General features: G+C 49.2%; 1 protein-coding gene across 7 annotated transcripts in view; it reads right to left on the reverse strand.

Moving 5' to 3' along the window:
- Positions 1-22742, reverse strand: part of pxb (putative Hedgehog signaling attenuator pxb) — a 227620-nt gene that overhangs the window by 123984 nt on the left and 80894 nt on the right. The window contains exon 2 of one of the 7 annotated variants that reach the window (XM_069126041.1): positions 18084-18213. The exons of the other annotated variants lie outside the window; for them this stretch is intronic. The gene's annotated coding sequence lies outside the window, so the exon portion shown is untranslated. The remainder of the gene's footprint in view (positions 1-18083; positions 18214-22742) is intronic. 7 annotated transcript variants of the gene reach the window in all.

Here is a 22742-nt window from a genome sequence, read left to right on the forward strand (position 1 = left end):
CCAGTCACTTTAATGCACTTATCGAGATCGCGCGAATACTCGGTAAAATAGTAACTGCGAGCGATTTACTAGTTGTAATCGTTAGGCGGGACAAGTGAGGCGAATAAACACGCAAACTTTCCCATTTCGTCTCCGTTTCTGCCTCGACGTCGCAACTTCGGCAAACAGTGACGTGTATAGAATGAGAGAGAGAGAGAGCAAGAGTCGGTGAAGGGTAAACACATCGAAGAAGTACGATTCGAGAAATACGAGGAAATTGAAAAATCGCGAAAGAAGAAGATGCGAGTACAGCGAGCGGGCGAGCGACTTGGCTCCGAGCGGAGCGAATTCTACAACCGTTTGGCTTCTTTTCGAAAGCTCTTCCAATTTTCCTTGTACACATCCAGCAGCGCATGACCGGACAGGAGCTTGGAGCGAGATGGCTCGGAAATAACGCAGCCAATCACGTATAAGACACTTCTAGTCGGAACCAGCGAATAAAGAGAGAAAGAGAGAAAGGTCATGGCCCCCTTAGCAAAGTCGCCTTCCTACGGCATTACTTTTCTTCCCTTGCTGCGGAATCGATCTCGCCAGGGTTGACCGACAAATCGGCTTTTCCGTGCCGCGTAGCCAGACGACTATGAACGCGGCAGGCCACCTTTAAGCGCTAAACTCTCGGCCAATTACGATTGATGCGATTACCAAGAGCACCAACGGAAACCGTGCTTTGCCTTCCTTCTCTTTCTCCGAACGGTTCCAGAAGTCGAGCCTTAATTACATCTTCAACTGATTACCGGCAAACTCGTGCGTAACGTGCTTTCGAAACGCTCAAATTTATCCGACCGCAAAATTTATCCAAGATATTCGTTCGTTCATTCGTTCGTTTGTTCGTTCCGCGCGTGTTTTCTCGCTACCTACTTCCTTCTCGAGGATAAAAACTCTATCCAACGAGACTATTTGTTCCGTAAAACGCTAACGTTCCCGGATAGTTTCTCCGATTCTTCTCGTTACAGCGACGCGAAGCCTTTTTCCGTGAAAATTCCGCTGCCGAATAGTAGAGAATAAGGTTAGAGCGACGAGGAGGAGACGCTCGTTGACAAATAGCCAACGATTATTGCCAACTCAAGTCTTCGAATGACGAGACGCGATGAAATTATAGTATCGCCACGACTCTGACAAATTATTCGAGGATGACGCGTCCCGTTGCTTCGTTCGACGTCACGACGCCCGTCTTGTCAATCGCCGCGATCATCTACCGAGCATAAATCTCGTACGAGCCGCGGATAACGGGTTCGTAGCCCCGTCGTCGTTTCTTCGTTGACACAAGGCTGCGGAAATTAATTCGAGAGTCAGAAGCATCTGTCGGGAATCAATTTCCAAGCCACGAGGGGCTATTCTTCCTCCATAATCGGTGGCATTAATCGCGCGCCACCGGCAGAAAAAATGGACGCGGCGAGAGGAATGGCAGGAGCGTAGGCGCATGCAACATCTGACAACGCATTAGCCCGACCATCGGCTCCGCAGACGTTAGCCTCCGTCTCCCTTAGCTTTCGACTCTATCTACAGCGAGCGTGTCACTGAGCTGTCAGAACGTTCGCGGCGACATTATATTTAGATGGTGAAGCACCCTCTGAAACGCCTCGTCAACCAGCTGTCAATGGACCGATGAAACTGAAAGCGGGTCTCGAAACTCGGCTGGCTCAGCCGGATCGCTAATGTAGCCGCATCCACTAAATCCGTGCTAAAAATACAGGCTCTCTCTGGCGCGCGAATTCGCGCCAGTTCCCCATCTAGAACCAAAGGATATTAAAGAACGACCGGTGGAATCCATTTCGGTTTGTGAATATTTCAATTCGGTGAATCGAAGTGAGCCAGATGTATCGGGCAGCCGACACGCCGGATAATACGATTTCGGTGAACGAACCGCAAGAACCGAAGCGCGAGTGGAGGCGGCTATCGGTTCGGATGCTGGCCGAAACGAAGCGGATCGAGGCCGACGGAATAAAAATTTCACGCTCAAGTTTATTTTCCTTTGCCGGACGATGTAACTCCGACCGTGTACGGAATACGAATCCAGATGTAATTCCGATCTACATATAGCAACGAAATTATTCGCCCTGCGATAAAGGGATGCGTATAAAACTTCCATGTCCCATAAAACGCGGTTTAAGCGCGGAGGATTCTATTTCGCCAAGATCTTACGAGCCGATCGACCTCGGTATACGATTTCTGCTTGGTAATATGCACGCGATCCCGTAAGTCGCGCGCTATTTATTTACGACTGGTCGAATATTTCCCGCGATGAGTTTGTAATGGGCCGCGATTTATTACGAGGACCTGGTTCTCGTTTACGCACCCCTGAACGTTCATTGCGTACGACCCTGATGAAATTACTCGTGCGAGCTCCTGTTCGTTGCTGTATCTTCCATCCGATTCGCTGTTCGCTGTGACGCAAAATTTTTCCCTGGGTCGTTTATTCGCCCCGCGTTGGGCCAAGCTTCGACCAGGGAAAAAATAGAAAGCTTTTAGCCAACCTGGCTGGAACTCGAATAGCTCGTGTTCATCATTAATTCAAGGACGCGACGATCCGCCACTTCTCGTAGCTTTTACGCTCGCGGAAGCCGATTTTTGACAGACAGCTGACCGCTTCTTCCGCCACGACAGCCACGGTCACGAGGACTTCGTTACTCAGCCGAGCACGACACGAGGCGACGGATTTCGTCGTATCATCGTGGCGCTCGTGAGCTCGTGCTCACCTTTTCTCTACGAGGTGCTGACAGACGGACGCGACGATTAGAGCCGGCTGGTTAAAATACCGACACCCGGCCAATAGCATGGAATGGAAAAGAAAGCGGAGCTCGTGAACGAGATCCGTCGTGCGCCAGATCTTCTTTCTTCCGAGAATTCTCGCTTCCCGTCCGACCAGCATTCGTTCCCGAGCGAATTGAAGTAATCTGCGCTCGTCCACGCCTTTGTTCCTGCTCGAAACACGTCAGGTATAAAGCAGAATATCCGGTTAACCGTTGCCAGAACGTTTCCAAGAGAAATTCAGAGTATTCGTCGTATTAAAAAATTATTCTTAATTTTTTGAATTAAAATTACTCTCAATCGTGCTACACGTTCGTCGGGAAGTTTCGCGAAATTAAACAAGAAAACGCTTAGTTGGTGTTTAGACGAGGAATAAAGGCAGAGGGGACCGGCTGGCAAAGCACGTTCTCGAACGTTCTCGAGTTGGTGCGTTGCAGCGCGCGTTTACTTTAAACTATTTGCGAGAAAACACGGTTCACTCGTCGCGTAATAGCGCTCGTAGCTCGAGAAACAAATCCCACAGCAAGGCGAAACCGTGACCAACGCGGCATGAACGCGGCGCGCAAATGCAAATACCGAAAATCAAATTTCTGTCGAAAGCTCTCGCGCTCCCCTTTCGATCTGTGCGGCCACCATCTTGCATCCGCTAAGAGGTTTAGGATTTTACGCGTATCGTTGCCTCCTCGCCGTTCAGCGAAGGACTCGTCGTTTTACGTAAACCAATATGCCGAGGCCGTAGCGTTTGGCTCGAGATTACGCTCCAACCGGCAACGCCGGGAAATTGATTTTTCGTCCTCCCTTGTTTCCCGCTTTGTTCATCATCTCGACAAAGAAACGAATTTCGTCGCGCACCGGATTCGAGATTTAGCGCGATAGTCGAGCCTACGGGAACCATGAAGGATATTAAGTTTTCTTTCTTTTACGACGACGCAGCCCCGCCTCCGCGGCAACCACCTTTCCTTGCCTCGCCTCTTTTACGACTCTGCTTGTCTTTACCGTAAATCCCTCAATCCCGCGGGAGTCAATTGACTTTCTCGCGGGTTACGAGGTGCCGAGACCTTCATCCTACAACTACCCTCCCCCGAGTCTTCAAATCCTCCGCGCTTGTCTGTTCGTCCATGTGCCGCTTTTTCGGCTCAGCCTGGTGAACACGTCGTAAAATCGTAAAATCGGTTTGTTGCAAGGCAATGGTACGATAATTACAGGAACAAAGAATTTACTTTGATTCGTTACGTTATACATACGCTAGGACCAGCCACAAACGTAAATAGGACAAATGGAAATGCAAATAAACAAATCACGTAAACGATAGATGTACAAGAGGTGCGAGGACGTAGCAGTGACGTTAAGCGATCGTAATGAAAAATGAATAGACGCGTTAGCTCTGTGGAGATTTCCCATTGCTATTTCGCATTTCAAATGAGCGTCGACCACGGCAACTGGGCGCGGAAGGATCATTTGTACCGCTTGAACTCGCGCCTCCGATGTCACTGAGGAATCAGCATTTTAAAGCCGACTGCTTGAAAAATTCAGTTGGAGAACTGCGAAGAATAAATACAGACAACACATTGCGAAAACACGAAAGTTGCGAAAGCGAACAGTACAATCCCCGACGGTACGATCAATGACTGGCAAACGACTATCGCGCAATTGTAATTTGGCAAACGTACGCTTGGAACGCGAGATTTTATGCTACAGCAAAATATAAAATTATCCAAAGGTCCAGTTATGTACAATTCGCGGTAGACAGGTTCCTTCCGCTCCAATTTTCGACGTTTTCTTGACGATCGTGTGCGTGGCAGTGGAGAAATATCCCGCAGATGTGACGTCGTCGCCGGGCACGTTGCCGGAGACAAGAGAAGGAAAGATACGGAATCGGAGAATGGAATGTAAGGAGAGAAGTCGGGGCGAAGAGAGGCGGAGGAGAAACGTCGGAACGGTTGTAGGCTCGGGTCTGGCTGACTGAAGCGAGGGTGGTGGCCGGGGGCGCATTTCCTGCGTTATAGTGGCTGTAAATTTCATATGCGCATTCCGCTTCAGCCGGTTCGAGCTTCGCCCGCTTGCATATACATATCTACGTGCAATCCGACGCGGTAACGGCCACTGGCTGGCTCACCTCAATGAAAGTCTCCTTCCGCGAGTGGCTGAATTTAACCAGCTCCCTCGAGAATCCACCGGTTTCCTAAAGAGATCGCCTCCTCCCACGTCTGGCTGGATGGAAAGAAAATTTTAGGTAACGCTGCTGGCCTATCGTTCGCTTTATTCACAGCCCTTAAAGGCGGGAAACGACTAACGAACCGCGCCACGCAGCATAAAAAGCCCGGCCGCGCATTTTTCCACCGCGATAATCGTACGTTCTGCCGAACCATTCCACCGACTACCCTTTTAAGGCTGTTCCGTAAATTGGCTGTCTTAATTGGCCTCGTAGGTGTATCGTTCGATTGGCGCGGCGAAAGGCCGCTCTTTCGCGCTTCCGATGCAGATGTTTCGGTCGTTCGGCAGGTAAAGATCGTCCGCGTTCGAACAAAGGGAAGGGGAAGGAATAGGAAAGGACCGGGGAAGAACGATTTATTTTAGGGGTTGGACACGGTACGAGGCGTTGCACAGGGCAACCCCTGTTCTCTCTTCGCCGGTAGAATGGAAGGCAATTTAATTCGCAGGATTCCTTCGATGCGTGACGTACAGCCGATCGTTAATTTTTAATTCAGCCGTTCTTTATTTCCGCGTTATTCTCGGGCAGATTCGGCACGCGCGGCGTTATTTTAATCCCCAGGGCGACGGAACTGCCACCACGGGAGCAGTCTCGTGCCGGAGTACACGAGGGGGTGGCGACGACAAAAGGGAACCGGGTTAGACCCATAAATTAGGGGTACGAAAATTTCGACGGGAATGCCGTGTGTCTGCGTGCGCATGTGTTTTTTTGCCTAGCCACGTTCAGGTTGCACCGTCACGTCTTTCCGTTCCGCGGACAGCGAAAAATGTTGCTCTTTGCGCTTCCGTGACTCCGTCACGATGAACTGCCGCGTGCCTTTTTTTCCAAAAACAAACGAATCCGGTTTCCTACGTTCGCACGTTCTCCACGCGCTATTTTCCCGATAGCCATTTCAGTTTGCATACAAAAGAGCAAGAGCACACAGGGTCTGTAATTTCAATACACCTTTTTAATTCAGCTGTGCGACTTTAGAAAGTATCTGCAAGTTGCTTGGTGCTGAGAACTAGGCGAAATCCTCCTAACATCTCCGCGATCGGTCGTCGATGCACGGATCGACCGAGAAGCGAAAAGAATTTCCTGAATATTTCATCGTTCTGGATCGCATCCCACGTGGAGACGGTACGCGTCCACCTAGAACCGAGATCTCCACCTTTTTTCGCGCGAACAAGTCGATCCCTTATTCAGAATATCTTGCCTGCGCAGTTACGGAGGTGTCTAGATCGCATGCAAATTTCGTGAAAAAACTGCAAAACCCCGACTCCACGCCCTAAGAAAGTATCTCGGATACCCTTTTCAGACCGTTTTCGAGGTTCTTTCACCCCAGGACCTAACCCCTCGAATCGGGATCTTTTCTTTTCACCTTTATCATCGCATCATCCGCTTTACGAACTTCTCTCGTTTCGCGCACTCCCCTTTCGATATCGCTATATACGCCACTCCCACGCCTTACCATTACGAGATATTATGGTTTACGGTAACCGAGTAGTATCGGCCGCAACCCGACCGGCATTATACGAGATCTATTCAGGATACAGATAGGTGAACGGCAACTAGTATCTATTATGCCAGCCGTTATTACCGACGCGAAGTAAGTATCTTCCTCCTGACGTAAGCCGACATCGTAACAGTACGAATCCGGTTATCCGGTTATGGAGCGTACGCGCCGTTAACAAACGATCTCCCTGCCAACGAATGTCAGAGAGAGAGAGAGAGAGAGAGAGAGAGAGAGAGAGAGAGAGAGAACGCACACGACCGCGAAGAGCAGTTTCACCGGTGTTATTCTTCAAGGGCTATTCGAGTTCGCGTAAAACCGCGATTAACGGTGTAAACCGGCGAGTTTTACGCGCCTGTGCACGAGCTCGAGTATGATCTTCAAGCGCCACTCAGACCGTGTATCGCCATTAAAGATCCGACTAATCGAGGAAACTAAGACTTCCGTGTCATGGTTAGCTTCTTGAAGATAAAGATTAGACGTAAGCGTTAAAATCCGATCTAGGCTGTCGCGTTCTCTTGCAACCAAAAAGCTTCTGAAAAGTTTCTAGAATGAAGAGCGAGTTGGAGTGTCCTCGAACGCGTATGGAACCAATCCCACGCGAACTATAACCGGTGCCGATATGCCGTTGTTAGCTTTCCCGTAACGACTTCGATCGAATTGACTTCTGTTCTCCACGTTATTCCGTTTTCCACGAGAATAGACAGCGCGACGCCATAAAAACGGAAAGACAGGGGAAAGTATCGCCGCTGTGAATCCACCGTAGTCAGTCAGGATTACCCGGAGTGCAGTAGAAGAGAAGAACGACCCGAAACACGATTCGGTGAAATGAACTTTGAGTCGGATCTAGTCGATAAACGGAACGGATTCTAATTCTCGTAAGATGGACGTGGAACGGTGGCTGTTGAAAATCCGCAGAAGATTTCTCTTCGATGGTCTCACGCTAGTATCTATACTCGTTTACAGGGACGTTTAAGTAGCGCGCGCAAACAGATCACGATCGAACGATAATTCTCGTAAATCGAACAACGCGGTACCCTTAAGTACGATTCCGCTTTTCAACTTCATGCATATGCATGGAAGGGAGCCTTCTGCCGCAGGATCCACGTTATCGTGCCATAAAAATGGTAATTCGAAAATAGGAGATATCAGGGAATCCTAGGTGTGGCGCGTTTCACCATCCAAGACACGATTATAATCGAGTTTTCCGTGGCTGACGGCAGTTCAGCGAACATCGGACTAGAAGAAATTAACGACGTCAGGTAAGAGAGACGGAGGAGATCGATAGCGTACAACTACGGTCTGATGTCTCGTACGGAGAAGAATCGCGGCTGTCTGCAGCTCGATGGAACGGTCGTTACCTCATCGACAGTGTCCATTACGAAGGTCGTAATAGCCGAAAGTGTGCCGGTAGATCGTGCGTTAGCCCGTGGCTTGTTCTCCAACTTAGCCGCATAAAGGAACACGTATAACCACCACGTACGAATTATATTCGAGGACGATCGCGCGACAGCGATAATTCCTGCCGTCTGAGAAGTTTAATCGAAACGTACACTCTCGACGGCTATGTCTTTACGATGTGCCCGGCACGAGTAGTCGTATCTTGCGCCGCGCCAGAGCATCGAACGCCAGCGTCTGCACGCACTGTTTTAACTGCAATTTCAACCATCTACCATCCCCTTCTACTCTCATTCCCTGTTCCTTAACTTCCCCATCCTCGTTCGTTCCTCGTTGTTCCCCGCGTCGATCCAACCCTTCCCCTTTTTGTCTCTGGTTCTCGCATCTCGGGGTTCGGTCGATCGGCCAATTATAACGGCACGGAAACTTCTTAGTTCGAGGCTGTTTTCGCAATTACGTAAACGCAGAGGCAGACTCGCACCTTTCTTTCGCGAGTCGGTCGGCGCGGAGCACGGAAGGGCATACAGGCACAGAGAGCGGAATAGACGGACGGAAAGAGGAAAGTTTTGTCTTCGGGCTAAGGAGCAGCTCCTTTTGTCGAAGGAATCAAGAGAGCTCGTTACCGATCTTCGCTGTACGGAACGATGGAAGTCACTTTGCCGAGAATCGGTCGTCTTACGGCACAATTCGCGACAATAGAGCCGACTGTAGCCCGGAACAAGTTTCTTCCTTGCCGCTCGACTCCTCTCGGAATAAGAGTCTGTCTCTCGATTTGCCTCCCTTCGTGATTCTCTGTGTGTACGTTAACTTCGTTACGCCGGGCACGCTTCTCTCCCCGATTCTATCGAGCGTGTCTCTGTCGCGCTCCGCCTAGCACGAATCCAGAAATTATTCGATCTTATTTATCCCGGTGCTCGAGAGTCGACTGGAGACGAGGCGCGACGGCTTCTCCGCTCGTTCGTCGCACGAACCCTGGCTGTCGATTATTACGAAAGTTGCTTCCTGATTTCTTCGACGCGAAGGCAAAGCGACACGGTGTACGGTTTTTCGAAACTCGTTCGAAAGAAAGCGTACATACACAAACGAGCGAATTCGAGTAAATTCAAAGGGAACTCGCGACAAATTATTCGTATTTCTCTCGATATAAATTTCATTCGAGCATTCCCCGGGGCTTCGTATACACGCGCGCAACGTACGGTTACAAGGCAACAAAACTTCCCCCGCGACTCGCCGTGCCTATCGTCGTGGCTCTTGCGTCGTCTCTGTCCTCCTCTCGCCGCTTCGCTTCGCGGTAGTGATCTATTCCTTAATGCATGTAAATGAGATGCGATGCTTGCCAGGGGTACTCGTTGAAATACCAGAGGCCGTCTCTTGCTCTGGCAACTGCCGCGAGACAACGGGCAACGAGACGGAGAAGATGGGGCTTGTCAGCGAACGTAAAAGGGGGATAAACGAGGAAAACCGAGGGAATTTCCAGAAGAGAAAGACACCGTCGGTGGTTAACGTTCCCGTTCGTCGACCAGGAGGCGGGCTACATATCTACGCGGAGAATGTATCACGAGGGATATGGATCACGGTAAATTCGCGGACCACTGCGACGTGGTCGTCCTCGTTCTCTTCGACTACAATGCGAGGGCGGTCGGCACGTGTCCATCTGGACGTAAACTCGTTGCCGAATCTGCGACAGTTGGCGAACGCAAAGAGTGTACGACCAAACCCCGAATCGAGCTCGGTCTTCTCATCGAGTAAAACGACCGTTCCGAGAATTCGTAATTTACATCCACCGTCCTTGAATAACGTGTCCTACGCTCTTACCCATTTTGGCGCAGATTTCCCGATCGTACAAATGAATTTCCGTCCTTGTTCGTTAGAGAAACGGAGAGTACTATAACCAATGCGGTGCAGTCTATACGATTTCTTCACCTTTATTTGGTTTTTGTTTCGTTGCGATTTACGCGTAGCCGGGATCCTTATCGCGGCCAGTTTTCAAGAGTTACAATCGCCGTTGCACGATCGATTCACGGTGTTGCGAGTTTTTTAAATCCAGGTTTGCCGATTTGTCACGCTATCTGATACTTTGCATCGAAATACTTCAATGCGGCTCGCGTGTTTTGCCACTCGTAAATCGCGAGAACCGGCGAGTATCGCGCGCCTATCGCGATTTCGCGTTGCCGAGAATGTAACAACAAACAATACCGCGGACAGAGGGTAGAAGGACGATCCCACGTGGACCGACCCAGATTATTCGCAACCAGAAGCCCGCTACGTGTCGGAGGAATTTTAATCGAAAATCAACCGCGAATAACGGCCGCGATACGCGAAATATCCCGACTTCGCCGGTCGGAGAATCGAACTGGCTGGATTCCCGCCTCCGGGTTGAAATAGCGTACAAAAAAAAAAAAAAAAAACTAGAAAAAATAAAAAAAGACTAGAAAAAAGTGGGGTACTTTTTTCTTCGCCCTTTGCAGCTGAAATTCCCGTGGAATTAATTTTTACCCGGGGCTCGCGTAATTCTCGCACAACGGCCGGGGCAAATTAAATTTGAATTTTTTCTCGGCGCCGTTATCATGAAATGTGTCTCCCAAAAGGTGAAGCGGCCCGCGTATGAACTTTTGCGGCGGAGTTAATCGTAACTGTTGCTTTAGCGAGAACGGACCGCGGATAAAAAATTCACCACTCACCCCGCACCGTTTAAAGGAAACTTTTGCTCCGCCGCGGAAAGGCTGAGTGGCCTACGCGAGACGCGGATAATAATTACAATTCTGTTATATTCTCCTTGTTAACGATGATCTTGATTCGTCCATTTTTTAAAAACTTTCCACCGTTAACACTCGCGTTAATCACGGAGTATCGTGAAACCAACGAAAGAAATCAGCCTTTCATAACTGTTACGACTTACGACTTGGATTTCTCGCAATACCGTTCTCCCCGATACCGTTTCCCGGTTTGAAAAACGGCCACGGGAAGCTGCCATCGTAAATCCATCCTCGTTAATTTTATTTCGTTCCGCCGTTTCACGAGGCCGGTCCGTAGCAAGTGAAACGTGGCGCTTGGTCGCACCGGAGAGTGGGGCTACGACCACGCAGAGAAATCATTCGCGCGAACTGCGCGTAAACGCGGACACGAGTGTCACGCACCACGTGTAAAACCGACCATTAACTGCCAGGTAAAGTTGTTACGGTTCGCGTTTCGTTGCCCCATAATTCATGGTTTCGTCGAAAAGGCCACCTGTCTCTTCGCGGCGCTCGATCCCACGGAAACGGCGATGTTTACCGTGCAGCCACTTTTTATCCAATCATCTAGAGGGCGAAAGGTAAAAAAGAGACGGGGCTGGAGCGACGAAGAAACGCGAATCAATTTCGATCGTGGCAAGGGGTGAATTTCATCGAACAAAACCACAAGGCGAGCGCGAAATTACGCGGCGAGTGCATTAACGACGAATGCATCAAAAAGCGATAAACGCTTTTCTATTCCGCGGCCGAGACCCATTGTTTCGGCGACGCGTAAATACGAGCCGTAGCTCGCCCATCGAACATTATAGAAACGTGGAAAAAGAGAAAGGCCGGCTTCATAACGTTATTCAGGGCTTGTTTATCGACAGACACTGCATACGGATGGTGATGGATGTGTTTTATTTCGAGCCACGCGACCCTTCTTCCCCCGAGAGAAAGAAAGAACGGGAAGAAGAAAAGGGGCAGGAGACGGGGAACGGAGGAGGGATAAAGCAAGAACGAGCAGAAGCAAGCAGAGGGTGCGAAGGGGAAAAAGTTGAGCGGAACGAGGAGGCACGCGGTGATGGATTGGCTGGGGCCAATCACCTCGTTTGTATCCATTTGCGCCGAATATTGTTCCTAACATCTCTTGGCTTGTGCCTTTTTTCCATCCGACGAACGAGACCTCGTGTGATTCATCTTGGCGAAAACAGACGAGAAGCGGGGTAAACAGAGGAAAAAAAAATCATTATGGACCGTTGCTTGGTGGAACAATGAACGATGACAACGGTAAAAGAATCTGCGGCGTCACGACGGCGTATTATCGTCTAATCACGATTAATTGCTATCGTCGGATCGTCTGCCGGTTCGATGGTAAATCTATCACCGTGAAACTGGACGTTTCGTTAAGAAAATCAGGAGGAAAATTAGAACGTGAAAGCTTGCCTCTGTAAATCTTTCGGTCTGTAGAAGCGGGAAAGATCGATAGGGAATACGGTACACGACTGCACTGCAACAACTAGACACCCCGTTTTATATCTCGTCGACTCGGAATAGAATTTTTCGCTTGTTTGTTTCGCATAGTTGTCGCGGTATGGTAATTCCGAGACATTAGCATAGCCGACAAGGTTGCAAAGTTGGATGGAAGTTTCGTGCGCGGAACATCGGAGAGGGTTGCCCTCACGGGACAAGGGGAGCGTCAAATAGGCCGAGAATGGCCTGTCTAACGTCTGCAAGACGGGGGTGGAGGGAGGCGGAGAGTGGCAGCAGGAGGCGAATGGAAATAACACGGTGGAACGCAGCCGGAAAGGGGTCTCGTAGTTACCAGTTAACGAGTCGACTGATTGTCTATAAAACTTACTAACAAACTCTCTTCCTCTTTCCTCGCTCGCTCGAGCGTGTCTCTCGTTCACTCTCGCTTTCTATTCGCGGCTCTAACTACCATTCCCGGTGCGACCGTTATCGCGATCTTGGGATAAGGCGGAGAGGACAGGAAAGGCCGTCTTCTCGAACGACCCAGACAACTAGCTGCAAATTGGAAAATATAAAATGCAAAGTCGCCCTCGATTACACCATCCTTCCGACCGTGTCTTTCCGAGGGTCCTTCCTCGATCAGAGTTCTCACTCCCGTCGCATTATCCTCGCAGTCGACCCACGAGATCCTTCGGCAATCTATCCGTGACATTATCTCGAACATGTTTGCGAATTCGACTTTCGATATGGGCGCAACTCGAACGACGTTTCGCAATACCTTTATTTGCCAGCTGGAAAATGGTGACGGGGAGAGGGACGCGGCTGCGATTGGCAGGACAAACATCGGCTCGGAGAGCAAACAGCCGAGCAGAAAACATTTATATCGGCGCGATCCTGAGGGAACAAAGAGGAAAGGCAGACGTCTGGTGTTCGATGGTAACGAGAGGAGACAACGTCGACCTGTGCCGCATCCTGTGTCTCTTGAAAAAGTCTAAAGTATGCGAAAATTCACTTATTCGACGCCAACGGAACTAGAATGGCCAGGGACAGGCGAAGGGGAGAGAAAAGGGACGAAGAAAACCGACGATGTTGTCGCATCGTCTTCCCTTTCTTCTCTGCTCTTTCGTCTGCGATCCTCTCTCTTCCTCCGATTTCATGCAAAGCACTGCTTTCATGGTGCGGTAATTTCATTTTCGCAACGAACTTACAGCCCCTCTTGCTCCCCCGTCTTTCACTGTTATTTCCCCCTTTGGTAAAGCCGCCCCTTTCCTTGTCGAGGCTCGAGTTAAGCGTACACTTTCATTTACATGACCTTCGACCAATCGGCAGACATTGCGTCGCGCGTGGACTGATGCGTCCCGAGAGGTCCTTTCACGACGTCGCGACGCGCAGACATCCACCTTCCAGACAGGCTGCTCGCAGCGCTTTCACCGATGCGATCCAATACATAAACGCAGCTCGATGCTTCCGCGTAGCGTCACGATTTTTCATTTCGTCCATTTTGTCGTTACGAGGTCCACGCCATTTCGTAGGTGGTGTAGCTCTCATTCGTAACGTCTCGTCGTCACGCTGCTCTACTGTTTCAACGTTTTCTTCTCGTAGATTTCTTACGAACGCTACCTGCCCGAACGCTATGAAAGACGGTGGTAGAAAATGATGGGATGCACATGGTGGAAACCTGTTCCCGCGTCAAATTACGGCATCGAATTAATGTAAATTCGCGTAATCGTCTGGACGCAAAGCTGATGTTTTGTTTATGGACGATTACGCGCGTGGATCCTCCGCATCGTGGATAATCGATTTCGCATAATTTAGTGCGCACGGCATAGCAAAGTAATAATTTACCTTTAGGATACCGCGATACTTTGTTATACCTGTTTCATCCCTCTTCGGTTTAATTTAGTCATTCGTTACACGAACGAGAGATTTCTTCGAAGCAAACATAAAAACGCCGCTCCTCGCGTTTATAACGCCTCGGCGTGTTAAAACGTAACAACCTCAAAACACGATAGATGGTGATTTTCCTTTCCACGAACTTACCATACGGAGTTATAATGCATATATTCAACAGAGTCTTTGCTACGTTTGTGGCGCGGAGTGCGTCACGCGTGTAACGATCTATCACACATTTTTCGTCCCTCTTGCTTCCCATTCGCAGACATTGTTTATCGGGCCGAAGAACTCCGAAACAGAGCGGCAACGACACAAAGGCGTTATCAGAGACGTAGTGGAGAAAGAGAACCGATGACTCTTTGTCGAATGCAATCGCGATGCAACACGTCTCTTGTCGAACGGCTAGCAAACGAGCCACGAAACACACACGGGCCACGGCCAGAGAAAATTGACCAGTGGCAAAACAAAACGGCGTGGATGTAGGGAAAACAGGAAAAAGAAACAGGGAATCTAAACTACGAGCCTCAAAGGTTTCGCAGCCGGCGAGGCTGGCGGGTTGTTTTACATGATAATTTTTTACCGCTTCGTCCGAGATAACTTCTAGCGAGTTAGCTGGAGATATCCGGCCCGACTGATGCACTCGCGGCCAGACGGTTATCATGCAAAATTATGTTAACGAATAGGATTAATTATGCGCCGGTATCACGTGCCTGGCCATTACCATTACTAATTGCTATCACGAGGGGTTCGCATAAATGAAAGGAAGCCTCGCTTTTCCTTTGCCCTTTCAAACAACTATATTTTACGAGCGTCTAGTGCAGCAACTTCGGCGCGCAGCTCCTCCTCTTTTTCGCGAAGGAGATTGTTAGAGGGGAACCAGCTCGGTGACGATCATCTCCAAACTCGATTTATTAAATCCGACATTCAGCGATCTCTGTCGGAGAAGCTACGTCAGTTAATGGAAATTACGAATTTTATCAAAATCTACGGGATAGAAGTGTGTGGGAGAGAATGAAGAAGACAGTGTAACGCGGCGAGTAGGTTCTCCGCGCGGCAATGTCGCGCGAAAGTGCGAAGTTGTCTGTTACTCATCGATTATGCACCATCTCGCACGACTGACACCGCAACGGAAGGCGGTAGGGAGTTAGATGGCGGACAAAGGGGGTTGGAGAAAGAGAGAACCGGCCTCGCTCGTTCGATAGATACGCGGAGAAGGACGTGTCGGTCGATTAGTTTGGCGCCGCGCGACTACAATTCGAAGCTCGAACTCGTTCGAGGATCAGACCGTAAATTAACTTGCACGCCGTCCGACGCAATTTTTCTCGAGAACGCGTTTCCACCTTACCACGTGAATTCAATATTCGTACCCGTTTGACAGGCTACAGTTCCGGATACGTCCTTCGTGGCGCACGAAGCCGGCTAACGTTTCCGTGTAGTCTAAAACATACGGCTTTCTCTCCTCGCCTAATTTATATTCGCAGCCCTCGCGCGAGCTCAGGGGATAGAGCGTAGGGGAAGAGAGTCGTTGAACTTCGGGGCTGGAAATATCCTGCACCGTTCAACTTTCGTATAAGATACATCGCAACTGGGAAAAAATGCGTATCATTTGCAGAAAAGTGGGGATCCTGAATAGACTTTGATTCGATGCGGAATAGTCTGTATAAATAATTCCACGCGCTCTATATATCACGAGCTTTGTTCTATCGCGATCCATCGTGACCCTCACCCTCCTGCGTACTTCTGCCGGCAAGGGTGACGCGGAAGTTTTTGAGCAGCATGACTTATGCACGCAGTGATTTTGAAAGCCCACGGCAGAGCGAGAAGAGGAAACGCGAGGCTGAGAAGTTGACGGTGCCAAAGTTTATACGCGTCGACCCTGCGTAAAGTCTCGTTTTCCAGACTTTACCAACCTCCACCGGCCAGAACATAATGCACGCCGATTAAAAATTGCCGCACTGGGTACATTTGTACTAATTAAAGGAGGCACGTTAAATGACGTAAGCCTATTCGGGGACGGATGAATCGCGGGTATTTCGGGACACCGTCCTTCGATAAGTCGATCTAAACTAGCATTTGGACGTCGTGGTGGATGAAACTTTAAATGATTTGTGGCGAGCGACCAAGAACTTTGTACGAGAATAATATAGTTCGCAGATCGGATGATGATCGAAGCGGTACACGTCGGTACCGCTTGAAAATGCCAGTCAGGCGAACGTGTTCCCTGCCTGCAGGCGACATTGATTATTCGATAAGAGGAAAAAAGGCGCCACGGTTTATGAGATAATCCTATCCAGTCGACGATAGAAAGAGAACAGAAGCTCGGGGCAGACTTTGCGACGGAGAAGAAGGCGAAACGAACGGAACTACGGGGTTGGAGGAACAATATCATAAGCGATTCGAGGCACGCTCGCCAGTCCCATCCTCCCTACGACTCACCCACCCCTTGCCACCTCGCACCTCCGTCAGACTTTCATCCTTGGTCCGACCGCTCTTAATTCCTCGAACGTTTATCGAAGACGTTCCGTCGAAATGACACCTCTGTTTCTGCACCTCTTAACAGAGATCCAAACTTACCCTTCGCAATCGACTTCGAACCACTTCGCCGAATTTAAGGCCGTCGTTCGAATCCCCCGCATAGCAAGGGAATTCCGTGAAGCTGGTGGTTTTATGCCGATCATCGACCATTCCTTCTCGATGCTTATTCGTAATACCACGGCCCGGCGAAGCTGGAATTCGAGCTGAGAAAAATGCCACCGCGAGAGCGAATGTACGCGATGGAGATCGTAATTTTCGAACGAACGGGTTTTTCCAATAGCTCGCTGATTCGAGTTTCAAGTTCGAAGAGACAGCCGAGTGGTAAAGGGAAATAAAACTCAGACTCGAAAGCGATCGAACCTTAGAGGGATCGTACGAAAGAGAACATGTGAATTCATCGAGTTCCATCCGAATATTCCTAGCGTTAAAGATAATTCCGGCCAGACGAGAACGATATGCATTCCTTTCCTCTGCATCTTTGGATATTCCAAGTCTGTCGTTCTCGCATCGAAGCTGCGACTTTCATTCGCGCGAAACAACTTTCAACCTGGAATTCTCCGAGAACCAAGACACGTATCGTATTTCCGATATCGGCTGCCGCTACTACGCCGACGGAAAACGTCCGAACGATAATCCTGGCGCAACCGGTGCAAGCCGAGCATATCCTGCTTCTTTGAACGAAAAATACGGCTGAGACTTATATGCTATAACTCTTTATTCTCGACCGTGTCGTGGCCCTGATATCATTGCGTGGAAATGTATCCGCGGAAAAAGGTGGCGAACTCGTAAACGTTTGCTATGCGAAGAGAAGCGTGCGCGCGCAAGAACCCGTCCGTGTCCATTTGTAACCCGCTATTTCGCCGAGGAAAGTTGGAAAATACGGTTGAAATTCTTGTCGACGACGCGAGATAAAACACTCGTCGATCGAACGTACGGTTAGAAAGTAGCATGAAAAGCGGTCGCTTGGTTTTACTCGAAGGAACACCGCGAGCTTCTATCCGCGTAGCGCTTTGAAAACTTTCTATCGAGAGACGAATTCACGTCGTTTTTGTTCCACGGTTCGCGAGTCACGTCGCGTTTCGCGGAGGTTAAAAAACGCGAAATTACGATTACGACGTAGGCGGAATTGAGATTCTCGCGTGGGTTACATCGCGACGCACGGAACAAGCGTGACTCGATAAGCCAGATGAGATTTTAGTAAACTACTTCGCTCGTGGATGCTGTGTGTATATACAAACGACTTTGCACGGGGTACGGTACAAAAGGGTGGGTATTTTACGCGCGCAAGCTGACAAGTTGTGGGGTGCGGTTGCTCGTTGAAAAACATCTCTTAAAAAATATCTCGTTAATGTGTCAGAGGGACTGTAATATGAACGCACCTCTCAAATATTTGCCGTGTATAATTTTCATTAAAACACGCTGATGGAAGCGAGGGCAAACATCGTTAAACAATGAATTATTTCACGAGGCCAGTGAGCGCGATCGAATTTCCTCGAAAATTAAAGGGTCGATGTACACGTTCCCACGTATTAACGTTCCTTTCAGGCCCATCTTCAAAGCGTAGCAACATAGCAGCACTCACCGCCCCAGAGATCGATTACTTAAGTTCTTAAGTTGAACCGTGTTCGTCGAATGGTCTCTACCAGCCATCCTCCACATCTATGGAAAAGCCAACATTTGCCTTTCTACTTTCCACGTATTTTGTCCATTACCTGGAAAATTCGACAGGCATCGTGAAGTTGCGCGAGCCGATCATGCGAGACGGAATGGTGAAAAATGTGCGAAAGCTCGAAAAGCTAACGGCGTTAAAATGTTCTGCTTGATTTCAGAGATCCTGCGAGAGGAAAGGCGTAAACGGACTAAGGGCTGGCGCTTGCTTCCAGTCAGCCGAAAAAGACGAGAACGAGGGGTTAGAAAAAAGGAAGAGGACGCGTAAAGCACCTCTTCGGGATACAATACATCGGAGCGTGAAGCTTCAAACTTCCAGTAGCAACGTAGTCGGGTGTACGTAAGAAGATGCAAGCGGGAGAAAGAAGGTTGGAGAAGGGTGATAATAGCATCGGAACGGCGAAGGCTTTGGGCGGCAGAGACGCAAGGGTGTGAACGACCAACATGCATGAGCAACCCAAGAATCCTGAAAGAGCGTGCAGGCAGGGTGAAAGAGGGTGAGGAAGTGGAATCGGTCGGAGAGCCGGAACGCGCTATCTATCGGGATACGGTAGTCAATCGATATTCTAGCCGTCGGTCTGTACGCCCCGCTGGAGATGGAGTAGGTACACGTAGGTATGCCATCGAGGTGGCCTCCGTCTCCATTTTCCACCCTTTTCTATCGCCGCCCTTCTCCGGGCTGCGCCAGCTGTCTTCACGGTATCCGAACATGCTCTATGTTGCTCGCGTAATATCAGCAGGAAAATCGATAAGAACGAGGCGAGAAATGTTTTATTTCGCGTTCGGGAAACTCAGTTTCGTTGAAATTAAATTAAACGAAATGTTGGCGATTCGTCAGCATGAGTTTCTATCGTTCGCGCGATCGAACGTTCCCGAAATGCGCGCAACGAGACTCGTACGGATGCAGGTTCGTGACGCCTGTGTTTCGTGCGTCGCTCGATAAAAGGCCTGGTAATCGGCGCGTGCGTTCGAACGAGCTGATTAATCGCAACGTTAATCACCGTCTCCAGTTAACCTGTCGTGTTATTGCTTTATAAAGCCGCTGGCGAACGTGTATTTAGCTTTAGTTGCACAGACAATATTCTTTAAAAGTCGGATGAAGAATCTACAGCGAGATCCTTGCTGGTAACGCGGCGTTCTTACGTCTTGGAAATTATTAATACCGTCCGGGGTCGGAAGAATTTTTAATTTCAACATCGCTTCAACTTCTTGCCTGCAGGAGAACGTAAAAGCCGCCGCGCGTTCTACTCGTAAGCCTCCGGTACAGAGTGAATCGTTCCGAGGTTCTCGCATAAAACCATGCCGCTTTGATGACACCGAGAGCCGCTCACCTAGGGGAGTAGTCCTAAAGATCGGGCTTTACGTTGTCGCGGTTACGAGAACCCCCTTGCTTCGCGAGGGCCAGAAGAAGGATCGTCTTAAACATCGAAGCGTATCGCCGACATAATCCGGCAAGACAAAGGATCAAGCATTCGTACTCCCGCGAGAGACGAGCGAGTGCGAAGGAAGAAAGAACGCAAACACCACAACGTATAGCGAGAAGACAGAGACGGTACGGGGAAAACGAGATGGAAGAAAAACGCGGGGAAGAAGCAAGGCGGTGTACGAGTTGTTCGGGGGAAGTGGGGTCTCGGGTAAGATAGGGGAGAGGCTTTCCCGTGGGTCGCCAACAAAGTGGGAGTACTCATAAAACCTGGAAGCATGTGATTTCCCCCAGGAGGGGCAGAGGTGGAATGCTGTTCTGTTCTTCCACCCTTATTCTTCTTCCCTTTTCTTCTTCGCTCGCATCATCCTACCGTTTTCTTGGCACCACACGTGGTTCGATTTACGTTTTACAGTATCTCGTATAAGTAGACTAAATCGAGACAAACGTTCGTTGCGTTATTCTTCCAAGAAAATGCTCCTACTCGCGTTTTCGCTGACGAATTTGACCTCCCGTCTCGGTTCTCTGTCATGCAAAGTACAGAATTTCTTTCCTATCTTCCTCTCTCTAAGTCGAGTCTCGATTCGAAGAAATTTCCAGGTTTTTTCACTGGTTTACGCGTTGCTACGTACGAATGTATTCTTCTTACAAACTCTATTCCCCAATTCGATCGTCGAAATTTAGGCTAAAAGGTTCGAATCGAATAAAAGTGTTTTATCACGAGCACATTTCGGTCGTGAAAACGCTTAGGCACTCGTAAACTACGTTTCAACGTTAATGAAACTTTCTCGGTTCCCGTTCCACGATGCACGAGATTTTCGTACGTTTTCTCCATTTTATCGCTACGTGAAGTTTACAGCTGTAACAAGCAGCGGTACGTTAAAATAATTATTTGTAAGATATTTCGCGAAGCTCTCGTCGATGCACGAGCGCTCGGACACGCGTGCCACGATGAATTTTGAATTCCGCGTAATTCAAGCAGCTTTTTTCTTCGATAGCCGTGTCGGTCGATGCTCTTCTGATTAAATTTCATCCTCGTGCGTCCCTTGACGTACGAATAAATTAATACGAATCGCGGATGAGTTTAAACATCGCGCGACAATTCGTCTGCCTGCTCGTCTGTTGGAAAACGAAAAGAAAGAAAAATCGAGAGGAGAAAGAATGGCGCGGCAGGTAGACGTCGCTCGGATCGCGGCTGTCGAACGAATAAAACAGCAGCATGAAAAAAAGAGGAAGGAGACACGAGGGTTAGCTAGAGCGTGGCGCAACGATTCAAAACCGTGAAATGCTCGCGGGAATCTGAAACGCCGCGATGTTTGCAATTAAAGCCGATTAAGCGCTCCCTCTTTTCTACTCAATTCCCCGAGTAGTCTCCCCTTAAAAGGCGGGAGGTTTCGCGCGCTATCCACCGACACCCTTTCCTCTCCCCCATTCGTCCCTTTCGAACCGACAGACCGACATGTATTTCGAAATGGATGCAAATTTACTGTTGCGTACCTCTTGCTCTCTCGAGGGCGAAAGCTTCACGCTTTAACGATCCTTTTCCCTCCGCGTACCTGCGGAACGCATTAATTGTCCGTTGGTTTCGAGTCCGCGGGATTTTCGTCTCGCATTAAATGTAAATCGGATTTCCTACTAACCTTCGCAAATTACTTTCCTCGACCCCCAGTTTCTCTCTCTCTCTCTCTCTCTCACACACACTCACTCTTTGTGATATGCTTTAACTGAACGTTCATCTTTACGTAAATTACCGACTCTCTTCTAGCTTTATCTCGTTTCTTTCTCCCTCTTATCAAGCGAATCTGTACGCGGAACGTGAAAAAACGTTTGCCCGAGGATCCCCTGGTGAAACGTTCGTTGAGTTCGAAAACGGATCGGGTCATCGAGAAGGAAAACGGATGTGTTACAGAGCAAACGTCGATCCATCGCAACCGGTGTTCATCGTTTCGGGAATTTAAAGCGCTGGCTGTCGATATCGCGATAACACGATGCTCGATAGGGTGTACGATGAAAAGCTGGCTCTGTTCGAAACTTTCTCTGCGATATCCACGATAAGCTCGCTTCTGTTTGAACGTCCACCCGATGAGAAAAGTCGGCAAGTTTCAATCGGTTGCGCGACTTCCATGCACATAGCACTTACACGCGACAGACCGTTATATCTGGCATGTACACACGGGCTCTGTGGCACGTATATACGAGACGACAATAGTAGATGGTGAACGACGGTAAAATACTTTTAAAGAGCGTCGTGCACAATGGCGCGAAAGGAAGAAGTTAAAGCGTTCGTACTTGGCCGATGATAGAGAAATCAATGGAAGTGGATGGTCGTTTTTCGTGGCTCTATCTCGAGATTTTTGTCAACCTCGTTCGTCCTATCTACGAGCCGTTCCTCAGATACAATGCGTTCTACGGACGAGGGTCCTTGTCTCGCGGAATGGTATCGAGCTCGCGGTCGTCGTTAGCTTTTTAACGAAGCGATTGATTTCGCGTGTCTTCCGAACTGTGTCGCGGTCGTTCGCGTTTCATTGAAACGGCGTGTTCTTCCGTTTAAACGGCTATCAAGGAAGGGCCCAACATAGATAAGTACTCAAAGATATCGACGCCACGACGGTTATCGGTAAAATTCGGAATACCAGGGTTGACTCAATTTCGCGGAACTTCCAGTAGTTCCGTAACACTTCCTTGACTCGATCTACAATTTATCGTCTTCCTAATACACTTGCGCATGCACTTAGCAAGTTCGCAGACAGGATTTGCATACATCGGCAATGAGAGAGAGAGAGAGAGAGAGAGAGAGTGAGAGAGAGAGAGAGAGGGCGAGAATGGAAGAGCCAGAGAATGGTACGATGATTCACGTACACCGAGAAACGCGTTCTGCGTACGTGTACACGTGCAGAACACTGGCTCCGTCTTCAGTTTGGCCCTCGCTGACGGAAATGACTGACCGTACGCGAGAAAACAGATCAGAAAAACTAACAAGGCCAGCGTGCAAATAAACCCCGGTCCCAGCAGGAGAATATAACGCGTATTGTGTCGCACATTGTGACCGCATGCACCAGCTTCGGCACAGCCGGCTACCTCCGGCCGCACGAAATCTTACTGGAATATCGAAACATTCGCGTATATTACGATTTTCATTAATTAATTCGA

Source organism: Bombus flavifrons, chromosome 13 (assembly GCF_040668555.2).
Source record: "Bombus flavifrons isolate JBK064 chromosome 13, iyBomFlav1_principal, whole genome shotgun sequence".
NCBI classification, from domain to species: domain Eukaryota; kingdom Metazoa; phylum Arthropoda; class Insecta; order Hymenoptera; family Apidae; genus Bombus; species Bombus flavifrons.